Source organism: Adiantum capillus-veneris, chromosome 16 (genome assembly GCF_014529385.1).
Source record: "Adiantum capillus-veneris isolate H3 chromosome 16, ASM1452938v2, whole genome shotgun sequence".
NCBI classification, from domain to species: Eukaryota; Viridiplantae; Streptophyta; class Polypodiopsida; order Polypodiales; family Pteridaceae; genus Adiantum; species Adiantum capillus-veneris.
In genome coordinates, this window is record NC_140946.1 from 129,352,434 (window position 1) to 129,365,769 (window position 13,336).

Sequence of the window (13,336 nt, forward strand, 5' to 3'; positions counted from 1 at the left end):
ACCTTTGGTACCACCGACAAAGTATTAGCCTTCATCCAACAATTTGATGCGGCCTTTGGAGACGAAGGCTTCACGGACTCCTCCAAGCTACACCATGTAGCTATGCACTTCCAAAAATCGTCTCGTCAATGGTGGGCTAGCCTTCATGGCAACAGTGAAGCCCCAAATACATGGAAAACTCTACGAGTTTCCATCATGAAGCAATTCCTTGCAAGAGATGCAAAGGACAAAGTACTTACCGAATGGCGTGGTTTGAAGCTTCTCTCACATGAGTCTATTCACAAATATATTCACAAATATATTCTCTCACATGAGTCTATTCACAAATATATGAAAAATTTTAGGGATTTACATCTCAAGGCTACTGTCTTTCAAAAGATAGACTTTGCCGAGCAAAAGCAACAATTTTCTACGGAATTACTTGAAGAAATGGCCAAGTATGTCAACTCCCTACGGCCTGGTTCTATCACTCAAGACCACACCATGGTTGCTTCCCGCATCAATTTCCAACAAGGGGCTAGATGGAATGTCAAACCCATGGAAAACAAAGACAAAAATGATGCAAAGGGGAGAACCGATACCCAATATTCTTCCCAAGCACTTACTACAACAACAACGACAACAACAATAGATCCAAGGAGAAGGGAGTTTACATAGGTACAAACAAACTCTCTCATGAAGAAGTTGAAGCTTTTCACAAGGACCATAAGTGTTTTAAGTGTAGAGAGCAAGGAGATGGCTATTGTTCTTGCCCCAAGAAAAATGCTCGCAATGAGACTCCTAGGGCTTCCATCATCGAAGCTCCAAAAGAGGATGTTCATTGCAAAGGATCATCTCTCTCCTATGCTTGTGGAAAGGTAAGGGAGCATGATGCCTTCATCTTGTTTGACCCTAGCTCTACTCACAACTTCATATCAACATAGTTGGCCACCAAGTTGGGCATTCGAGCTTTCGAGATGTGGGATATTGTAACGACTGACACATCTTTCAAGGGACAACAAGCCTCTGTTACTCCCTTGATTGGGAAGTTGAGGCTTCACGTCCAAAGCTATGTCAACAAAGAAAACTTTTTCGTCTCTCCTCTCCAACATGAGGATGCTATCCTAGAGGTGCCATAGTTTGATTGCATGGCTGCCAACACGAAGTTCCCTGAAAGCAGAATCTACTTCACCTACAAGGGAAAGAACATCTATATAGATGCTAATGAGTTTGGTCGTACTATACCGCTTATAAATTCACTAGCTTTTGATAAATCAATGAAAAGCTCGATTTCTGTGTGCATGATTTTTGTCAAAGAATCCACTAATGACGCTAATGGTTTATCAAATGAAAATGCTAGGACTCTAGAAGAGTTAGAATTGTCTACTTTTCTAAATGAATTCCAAGATGTTTTCATCGATGATATCCCTATAGACTGGGCCTCCAAAACCAGGGGATGATGACCATCTAATTGAGCTCCTACCAAGAAGCTCACCGCCTAATAAGCCTCCTTATTGAGTTTCCCAAGCTCAACAAGAGGAGATCATGAGGCAAGTACAAGAATTGGTAGACAAAGGGATGGTGAGGCCTAGCTTCTCTCCCTTTGTTCTCCAGTCCTTTTAGTGCAAAAGAAAGATGGTACATACTATATGTGTGTGGACTATCGAGCACTATACCATATCACTATCAAAAACAAATTTCCTGTGTCTCGGGTAGAAGATCTGTTTAATAAGCTCCAAGGCTCTACCTACTTCAGTAGGATTGACCTAAAAAATGGCTATCATCAAATAAGGATAGTGGATGAAGATATCCTAAAGACCGCATTTTGTACAACGTTTGGTCTTTATGAATATCTATTCATGCCTTTTGGCTTGACCAATGCACCAACCACATTCAATCATTTGATGGAAAAAATATGTAGATCCTACCGCAAGTTCACTGGAGTGTTCTTTGAGATGATATCATCATCTACTCCAAGTCCTTGGAGGAACACAAGCAACATCTCCAAGTGACTTTTCAAGCATTGAGGGAGAACAAGCTTTTTCTCAACCAAAAGAAAAGCCAATTTTTCCTTCAAGAGATTCAATACTTAGGTCATATTATCTCTCAAGATGGTATTCGTATGGATCATTGAAGTTAGAGGTAATAAAAGTGTGGCCTAATCCAAGGAATCTACATGAGCTAAGAAGCTTTATTGGTATGTGTGGCATACTATACACGTTTCATAGCAAAATTTTCTCAAATAGCAGGACCATTACATGACTTAACAAAAAAGAATGTTAAGTATTCATGGACTGCTAAGGAGCAAAAAGCTTTTGACAAGCTCAAAGAAAAGCTTACCTCTCAACAAGTCCTCATGCTTCCAGGTCTCTCAAAGCCATTTGAGGTCCAATGTGATGCATGTGGTAATTGCCTTGAAGCAATCTTGCCTCAAGAAGGGCATGCCATAGAATATGAGAGTCGAAGGCTCATTACGGATTACCAGGTCTTGGGCATTTATGAAAAAGAGCTTTTAGTTGTTCTACATGTCCTAGATACATGGAAGCACTATTTATTGGGAACTCCATTCATTTTACGAACACACCACCAAAGTCTCAAGTACTTCATGACGCAATCCAAACTTTTTGACAAACAAATGAGGTGGGCAAATTTTCTTTCACAATTTTATTTCCATATTGCTCACATTGCTGGTAATCACAATCAAGTGGCTGATGCACTTTCACGACGACCAAAAGTCAATGCGGTGTCTATAGAAACTCACAATGATCTATCTTCTATGATAGATGAGTATGCTACTGACCCTCACTTTAAAGATGTAATGCCAGCCATTGCTTTGGGGAAGAAAGAGGAACCATTCACCTTGCACGATAGTTGTCTTCTCCATGGCAATAGGCTATGCATTACCCACTCACTTCGTGAGAAAAAGTCATGTATGAATCCCATGCTCCTCCCTATGTGGGGCATAGAGGCATTCAACCTACTCTTCGAGGAGTAGAGACGTACTTCTATTGGCCTACCATGAAAGTGGACATACAAGAGTATGTTTCAAAATGTGTGGTATGCCAAAAGACTAAGTATAATAGAGGGAAGAAACCTTGATTACTCCTTCCATTGCCAATCTGTAATTCACCATGGGAGAGTATATCCATGGATTTTATGTTTGGATTACCCAAGTCTATCCATGGGAATGCGGGAATATGGACAATAGTCGACAAGTTTAGCAAGCAAGCATACTTTATTCCTATCAAAAAGACTATTAAGGCACACCAAATGGCAACCATCTTCATTTCTCAGATTTTCAAACACCATGGATTACCAACATCCATTGTGTTAGATAGAGATCCTAGAATAACCAATAATTTTAGGAAAGGTCTCTTTAAAAATCTAGGTACAAGATTGAATTTCTCTTCGGCGTACCACCCACAAACGGATGGCCAAAGTGAGATAGCCAATCTTATGATACTCGATCTACTAAACACTTATGTTATAGAAGTCGATCTACGATCATAATGGGAGAACTACTTACCCCTTGTAGAGTATGAGTAGAGTACATGGGAAGATCTTCGCTGCTGCTGATGAGTATAGCCGTGACCTACAAGAATCTTTTCAAAAGGTTAAGGAGGCTATATCCATCTCCAACAAAGGCAAAAATTTGATGCTGACAAGCACAGAAGGGCCTTAACGTTCAAAGAAAATGATTGGGTCTTACTTAAGTTTCCCAAGGCTCAATTGAGCCAAACGACGGGCAAAAATTCTAAGGGCCATCAAAAGTATTCTGCTAAATTTGCAAAAAGATACTATGCTCCTTTTCAAATCTTGAAGGCAGTCAACGACATGGCTTATCAACTCAAGTTTCCCAACCATTGGCACATACAGAATGCTTTTCATGTTAGCCTACTTAAGCCCTAAAAAGGAGAGCCACCAATAGAACCAATTATTGAAGACCCTCCAGAAATCGAAGACCAAGAAGAGGTGCTACAATCCGAATCTATCCTTTGGCATAAGACAAGGTACTATGTCATGGTGAGATTATCCGATGGTATCTTATTAAGTTCAAAAATTATACATTTGAAGATGCTATATGGAAGCAAGGAATATAGCTTAAGGATAGTATGAACCTTGTCAATGCTTACAATGTTGCACTAGAGTAAGTAAGCAAATGTAAATTCTTTCTAAATGAACAATGTTTTTGTCTTAGCATGCTTAGAATCATGTTTGTGATGAGAGGACGTCACTCAAACACCACGTAGAATTTGTCACTCTACTTTGGAAGTATGATATGGACTAAAGAGCATCCATGCTTGCGGCAGCTACGTCTCCCAAGCACCAAATGGACTAGTCATCCATTCTGAAATGATGTCGCAGGGTAAAAAGGGATCCTCTACCTACTAAGAGACGTAGACTAATGACTAAGACTTTATCACTTCTACTTCATAGTCGAGGACGACTATGATTTCAAGAGAGAGGTAATGTCATAAAATCTAATATCTAACCAACCCAAATGATTTTCTCATATTAAACTGATCATTTAATGTGGGAGAATAAACGAGAACAAGGGTTAGAATATAGACATGTGCTTATGGATCTGTCTCAACATGGGGCCAAGGTTAAAGGGTTCCAAATGAGAGATGGTCTATTAAATAGCAATGCTACCTAATGGAGCTTAAAGACCTTAGGGTTATCTTCATTAAAGACCTCCAAAAGTTAGTGTTCAAAAATATTTTGACCTTAGGCAACAAGCTAGGGCTGACCTTGAGGTGGGAATCCTACCTAAGCATGAGGTGCTTGTTGGCTTGCTAAGTGTTAGTGGGAACCTTTCCCAAAAGCTTGCGGTGTTTCTCACATGCTTAACCGACTAAGGTTCTTGAAGTGTTCAATTCAATTATAAACTCTCAAGAGGCCTCAATGTTGTCATGCTTGATTGAATAAGTGCTTGAAGTATTCAATTCAAACCAAATGAATTCAAATGAATTAATAAGCATAAAAATGGTGCATCACATTGAAGCTTTGTCATCCATAATTTTTGCTCAACCATTTCAATGTACATTGGTGCCCGTTTGAAATCCATACATAGTGATAACTTCTCTTTCCTTTGGCTGAGATTATCATGCTTAGTTGCTTCTCCACATGAAAGGTCAATACATAAGGTGCGATGGTCGGACTCCGAGGTCCATTGACCAAACATAAAACTCTTTATGCGATACATGATGGCTTCAGAGAGTAGCATATAGTCAATCACACTATCCCCATTATGTCTTCTACATGTAAATCCATTGGTTCCACTCCACAAAGATACACCATTGGCAATGAGCATACCCGTGCTATTACACATGTGTAAAAGTAACTTTCCATAGTGATCTAGCTCTTTCTCATCCATTGAAGTACGATCATACAAGTGAACTTCCTCCAACTCCCTTGAAATGTATGGCATATCAAATTGTTGAGTATCATGTTGCAATGTTTTTGTACGAGCATTCATATCCCCAAATACAATAACATCACCTTCACCTTTGAAATAAGCAATGTCCTCTTCCAAATCAGAAAATGGTTGATCTCTATCCATGCAAGCATAAAAGGGAGAATCATGATGAGGAATGTAGCACCCGGCTACAAAAATGGGTGCTCTTTTTGGTGTCATAATTTTCAGCCATACATAACGTTTGTACTTGTCATCTTTCACAATTGATACAAAATCTTCCAATCCTTTCTTAACCATACATGCTAACCCTCCTTGTCCTCTTCGTTGCTTGAGATTCTTTGACCACATCAATGAATGTACATTGTAATCCTCCAAGCCGTTAATCCTTTGTGTATCATGCTCCCAAGTTTCAACAAGAAGTACAACATCGGCTTTGCTTGTTAGTTCATCAATGCCAACCCCCGCATTCCATGGGTATCCATTACAATTCCAAAAGCATATTTTCAATTGTAACTCGGTCTCATAGGTCACGCATCCCTATTTGCTTGAGAGACTTGCCTCCTCCTTGGGCACATTTTCTTCATGAGAGATCTCCTTGTTTTTATTATTCTTTTCCTCATATGCCTTGCGACGCATATTTTGTTGCTTAATAGTGCGATCTTCACATACAAAACATTTTGTATCCCTCAAATAGATCCAACTATTATCAAGGATAATCTTTCGCTTGGTCTCATCCGGCATGGTGCATACAATTGGCCGTTCTCCCGAGCGAGGAGCTCCTTGCTTCCCCACTCTATGTGCTCCATAGACCATAACTCCGGACATGCCAAAGTGGGTTTTGAAGAAATCTTCAATAACAATGGCAAGAGAAGGAGGTGTCTCTAACTTCTCTTCGGGAATTCCACAAATAACAATGTTCTTGGAACGTCGCTCCCGTTCCTTCAACTCCTCCACATCCACATTCTCAACATTCTTTGTTTGAACCATAGCTTGCATGAGTGAGGAATTAGAAACCACATTGCTACCACATACATCAGCCCAAGACTTGTTTGTGCATACATTTTTCATGTCGCATACATCCCGGCTCATAGTGTCAAATTTCTCCTCTTTCAATACATGGTCATGCTCTACTTTGCTCATCCGCTCCTTCAAAGCATTCAAGTCCACAAGAGAGCGTTTACATTCCTTGACTTCCTCTTCAAGTTGCATCAAACGTGTTGTTTGCATCTCAAGTGTCCTCTTGAGATTCTCATTCTCAACCACAAGTACCCTTAGTGTGCCATTCTCCATTGCAAGTGCTCGTAAGTCTTCGCCTTGTTTGTTTACGGTCTCTTGCAATGATACCAAGTACGCCATGATCATGGTTTCCGATGTCGTTGGTTGGGTGGTTGTGTTGCTATCTCCACACTTAGGAGATTTTGGATCATTTTCCACAATGGTTGTGGACCTTGTTGAAGAAGAAGAACCCTTGCGAGTGTCGGAAGACATTGTATGTAAAATAGGAGATGAGAATCAATTTTGTTGAACCTGTTCACTTCGGAAATGCTGCTACAGAAACGCCTTCCATAACTCTGAAAATTTCTATCTTTACATGAATGCGTAGAGGACTTCGTGCTCTTCGATTGAGGCTATAGAGAGAGAGAGAGAGAGAGAGAGAAAGAGAGAGAGAGCATGAGAGAGCATTGTGCCGAAATCCATTGCATGAACGGGGGGGGAGAGAGAGAGAGAGAGAGAGAGAGAGAGAGAGAGAGAGAGAGAGAGAGAGAGAGAGATAATGAATGCTGTGAGCCCAACAGACTGGAGGGAGGGAGAGAAAGAGAGAGAGAGAGAGAGAGAGCGCACAATCTCACATGGAGGAGGGAGATGAGATGAAATGAAATGAAATGTTATATTAAACGTCTTCAATGGGCCAAGGGTCTATGAGACGAAACTCATACAATCTTGATGGATCTAATACAATGTCTGATCACAAAATAAAATTGAAGTAAAGTGAAAAACTAAAATCATATCGTCATCATCATCAACGCCGAAGGATGCACGCCATCGGGCAAGGGGAAAAAGAGAAATTCCACCCCAAAATAGAGAAGAATTGAGACGGGTCGGGACAATTGCGCGGCCTCATGTCCGGGTGAGTGTGTCTCATCTTAATATCGTGTTGTTTTGGATTCCAAAAATGCATGTTGGGGGCAAGGGGAAAAGGAGAAATTCCACCCCAAAATAGACAAAAATAACCTAATTTTTAAAATTTCCTCTTCGCAAATTCCCTTTCTTGAATTGGAATTTTGTATCAGTGTTTGAGAAAAATGTGTCTCGGCTTAATATCGTGTTGTTTTCGATTCCAAAAATGCATGTTGAGGGCAAGGGAAAAAGGGGAAATTCCAACCCAAAATAGAGAAAAATAACCTAATTTTTAAAATTTCCTCTTCGCAAATTGAAGAAAGGGAATTTTGTACGTTTGGAAAAATGGTTTTCTCGAACATTGGGCCCGGGCAAGGGGAAAAGGAGAAATTCCACCCCAAAATAGAGAAAAATAGTGTAAAAATGTGAGAAAATGGCATGATTTTTTAAAATTTCCAAAAATTCCACCCTAGAATAGAGAAAAATTGAGATGGGTCAGGACAATCACATGGCCTCATGTCCGGGCAAGTGTGTCTCAGCTTAATATCGTGTTGTTTTCGATTCCAAAAATGCATGTTGGGGGCAAGGGAAAAAGGAGAAATTCCACCAAAATAGAGAAAAATAACCTAATTTTTAAAATTTCCTCTTCGCAAATTCCCTTTCTTGAATTGGAATTTTGTATCAGTGTTTGGGAAAAATGTGTCTCGGCTTAATATCGTTTCGTTTTCGATTCCAAAAATGCATGCTGAGGGCAAGGGAAAAAGGAGAAATTCCACCCCAAAATAGAGAAAAATAACCTAATTTTTAAAATTTGCTCTTTGTAAATTCAAGAAAGGGAATTTTCTATGTTTGGAAAAATGGTTTTTCTAGAACATTAGGCCTGAGCAAGGGGAAAAGGAGAAATTCCACCCCAAAATAGAGAAAAATAGTGTAAAAATGTGAGAAAATAACCTGATTTTTTAAAATTCCTCTTGGCAAATTCAAGAAAGGGAATTTTGTATGTTTGGGAAAATAGTTTTTATGAACATTGGGCCTCACAGTGCCGTAGTAGGTTGTGGGGGCGCCAGCAAAACGGCGTGGTGAACCAGGGTAGGCCAGACAGAGAGAGAGAGGGTCCAAGAAAATTCATTTTCACGAACCTAGAAAATACCCTTTAGGATAGAAAATTTGCAAAATAACTAGCATTTTTAATAGTTTATGCTTTTTTTTTGAAATTTTCACGTGATTTTTTTCCTTATCTCTAGTGTTTGGGGAAAATGTATCTCAACTTAATATTGTGTCGATTTCGATTTCAAAAATGCAGGTTGAGAGCAAGGAGAAAGGGAGAACTTCCGCTCCAAAATAGAGAAAAATAGTGTAATTTCTTTAAAAAAAGCATATTTTTTAAAAATTCCCTCTTGAGAAATTCAAGGAAAGAATTTTTCTATGTTTGGAAAAACGTTTTTTCCCGAACACTGAGAGAATGAAATGTTATATTAATCTCTTTTGCACGCACACACACACACACACACACACACACACACACACACACACACACACACACTGTGTGTGTGTGTGTGTGTGTGTGAGAGAGAGAGAGAGAGAGAGAGAGAGAGAGAGAGAGAGAGAAATGAAACCATGTGGTAGGAGATGTTGTCCGGGCTGATCATCATCATCCTCATCACATGAGAAGAGGGGAGCTTGGTCACTAGCATGATGAGCAAGCTTAGCAAAACAATGGCAGTATTGACTCATAACATGTCAAGTTAGAGAGAGAGAGAGAGAGAGAGAGAGATGCTCTTCAAGTTCAGGCTGAGGAGAGTAGGGGACAAGGGCAGCTCAACTACATGAGTAGCTGAACTTCAGGAGACCTCATCGATGTGATGATCATCATCCTTATCAGAGGGGGAGAGCTTCACCATCAAGTTGAGCAGCACATAGGATGGTAGCACGGACACTCAACATCGCGAGAGAGAGAGAGAGAGAGAGAGAGAGAGAGAGAGAGATTATATTTAGGTTTGGGATGAGGAGAGCACGGGACGGGGGTGATAGTGGAGCAGTTCCTAGGATGGCAAATGACATTGGCATGACATCCTCATTAGTGGAGCAGAGCTTGGCCAGCAAGACAATGAGAAGGCACCAACTCCCAACACACACGAGGAATAGAATACGAAAACGCTTGTGTGTGTATGTGTGTGTGTGTGTGTGTGTGTGTGAGAGAGAGAGAGAGAGAGAGAGAGAGATTTGAGAGAGCCATGCCGTCGTCGAAGGCGGTGCCATTTTACTAGTATAGATAGTAATGGGTAGGGCCTTAGGATTTTGTCTCTTGTTGTTCTATAATGAATTCCTATATTTAGCGCCAAAAAGAGAAGTCATCTCTATGACCTTTGCCCTTTGGAGGACCAAAAAGAGAAGGAAGCTCTAAACCATTACCCTTTAGACAAGCCAAAAAGTGATCATGAAACATGAAATCAGATTATATGAAGTAAAAATGACAATGAATCCTGATGTTTTTAAAGGAGATGTTCGTACTTTCCTCTCAAACATAAAACGTCCTCTCTCAATTCATTTACAAAAACTTTACAGATTTACATTGAAAATATTCTCACTTTCCCGTTGTTGAAAACTTGAACACTCACACAAATTGGCCTCCCTTTCATTGAAGGCCATCTTTTTTCTGGCTTTTTAAAAGAGGTTTTTTTTTTTTTTTCAAAACTCACAATTGTTAGTGATTGTAGTATAAAGTTACCAATAGATATATAAATCAACCCCAAGCTCGTGCCGAGCCTTGAGGGATAGAGGGATACATTCGAGCTTAGTTACAAGTACCTGGTAGCTTATTAAAGCAAACTGCTAAATCCTTTACAAAGCAGGGCTCGCTCGGATGGCGAGGATTGCCCAAAGCCAATCATCCGAGCTATGCGAATTGAGTGGGTTGAGTTTGATAGGGTGCAAGCCAAAATGTTTTTTTCTATTTGTAAAGAAGGTATGCACTCTCTATATTTTGGGTTTTGTCCAATGCACATTGTTTTTAATATAAGTCTTGCTTGTCAATAAAGACTTTTTTGGTTTCCCTTTGTGATCAATTTTATTTAAATTAAGATAATTTTTTTCTCAAAGAATGTTTCGTGGCAAAGATAGGATTCCCGTTCACAATGGCGTAGTCCCTCTGAAAACCTAGCAATGAGCATGGTTGTACGACAATGGTCCTGAGTGCAGTGAGTTTGTGGCAGTTGTTGCCTCCATCACCTTGCGGCGTGCCTATGCCGTCTACTACAGAGCCAAGCTGTGGCTCAAGGGCTGTGAACCCTTCTAAATCAGAGGGCGGGTGTTCCTTCCCTGCTTCCATCGGCTTCAACTCGGTGAAATACCTCCGCGTTTTTCACCGTTTGGTGTGGGTTTCCTTAGGTCTCACCCTTCGCGTGCTCGCAGGTCTTCATCTTCGGTCCACCCAACTTAGCTACCTTCTGTGTTTGGCCCTTAACTTATTAAGAGCTTCTTGCATTGCGCTAATCATCTTCAGTGCGCCGACTCTATCATCTTAAGCGTGTTTAGGAATGCACTTAGGCCATACGTCTCTCCTCACTGCCTAAGGACCCCTCCCCCGCCCGTCCTTTGCTTTCATCTTGAGCGCATCCTTTCTTAACATCTTAAGCGTGCACCCTTTGCTTTTTGGCCCGTGGAAAGCCATAGGGTTCATTGTGCAAGGTTGTTGCAACACCGAGGCCATTGGATTCAAGCTGTCATGTATTGTTCTTGATCAGTCTTCTGAGGCTTGTTTATCTCCGATCATGTGGATCATCACTCTGCTCTTTTGTATTATTTCACCAAAGCTTGCCACAGCCAGATCCCCCTCAAACATGCGGCGGTTCCTTGCTTGCCAAATATGGTAAAAGAAGTAGTACCTGATTATTTGAGTGCAGACAAGAAGACCAGGACTTCCCAACCTGTTAAACAAAATATTCATAGGAGTTTGATCTTATGATGCAGTCTTCGAGAAAGTCTTTTTGTATAAGCGGCAAGTTTCCTTCTTATACAAATACAAAGTGGAAATACTAATAGAAATTTTCAAATTTGCAAAAATATTTGAACTATTTTCTAGTATATTTTATCGGAATTTTTTCCCCTTTACCATCCTTTGCAATCGGCTAATCTCGATTTTCAATCGGCTTAAGCCTAAGCTCAGACACACCTTTCTCAAACACTGAGGTATTGATAAACGATTCTCTCATTTGAGAATTTCAAAAAAAAATTCTTCACTAAATTGTTTAATTAGTTTCTATGCTTATTTAAAAGCATTAAAATATTCTTTTGTTTTGATTTTTTATGTGTTTTTTTATTTTATTTTATTTTTGTTTTATTTTGTTTCAAAATACTGATGTGCAATGTGCTCCATTTACCTTATTATTGGAGCCCCTTCATAATATATAAGCCATTTGCGAGTAGCGGGTACCGACTAGAAGAAAATACAAAAATAGCATGATTGAGACTTACCTTAAATGTTATTTAATTTTATAATATTAAGTGGGATCTTTTTATTTCACCTTTTATTTAGCATCCTCACATGGCTTGACTTCTCTTGCATTCTATTCTTTTAGAATGCTAAAGTGAAGCTTTGTCTTACATAATTCTAGTAAATTCTCTACATATATACACATATACACACATACATAAATATATATACACACACACTCACAAATATATATATTTATGTACTTATGTTTATTAAACCTACCTTATCTTTATGAAGGCATAAAAAAAGAAGTCCTTAAATAACAAGACATTAGGTAGGGCGTTTATAGCATAATCCGTCGTTAAAGACAATGGTGGGGTCAAATCGACCAGTAAGCCGTTCTAAAACCGCTAGTTTGTAATTGTGTGTATATATGGACAATACAATTTTATATTAAAACAATACAACTACAACACTGATTAAGACCTACTTTCGATAAATCTTTCATCCCCCCTTACCTTCAACATGCCATCGTGAGTCCTCACCTTGTTTCTTCAATGGGCTTGTTTGAGTATCTTAAGCGTTGGTCATCAGTCCCTTTTAGAACCTTGGCATGGAGCTTGGGATCCTCCCCATGGTGGAGGACATCAAGATGTTCTCAAAAATGCTTGCGGAAAACCAACTATCAAAGAAAGACATGCAAATGACGAGGGTGCAAGATCTTCCTCACCTCCTGTATGTGGCACTCCAAGCCCCGAACAGGGAACCTCAGTGAGGGGCAAAGCTTGGACAAGGGGTCAAAGTGAAGTTAAAACCTTGTCGATTGAGAACTCTCACTGTGGAAAAGACAAAGAAAAAACTCAAAACTTCAAGTTCGAGGTGAAGACCTTGAAAGCAGGTGTGCCTCAAGGGGTGATATGTACGGATGCAAGCAAAGAAACATCCGTGAAAGGACAAGGGAATTGGAACATGCTCATCACCAACCAACCATGCCCTATATAGGCCCTTGGCCTTCTAAATATAGGGACCCCCTTGACTGCATGTCCGTCCTGGCCCTTGGCCGTGCCTGGTCCTACCCTTGGCATGACATTAATCCCCCCTTGGAGAAGCGTTTTCATCCTCGAAAACAAGAGTGATGATACACTAATGTTTTCTATAGTGGAATCCTTCATGGATCCAACTATTTGGTTGACCGAAACACGGTTCAACAGAAGGTTCAATGAAACCAAGAGTAACATCTTGATTTTTCACATTGTTGTCCATTTGCAACCGTCTTGTGTTGCCGATTCCTATCCAATCATAGTGTGTAGACTCCATTTAGAACACACATGAGTATGCAAAACGAGTTATGACACAAAGATGTACCCTAAAGAGTACCTCTTTTCACT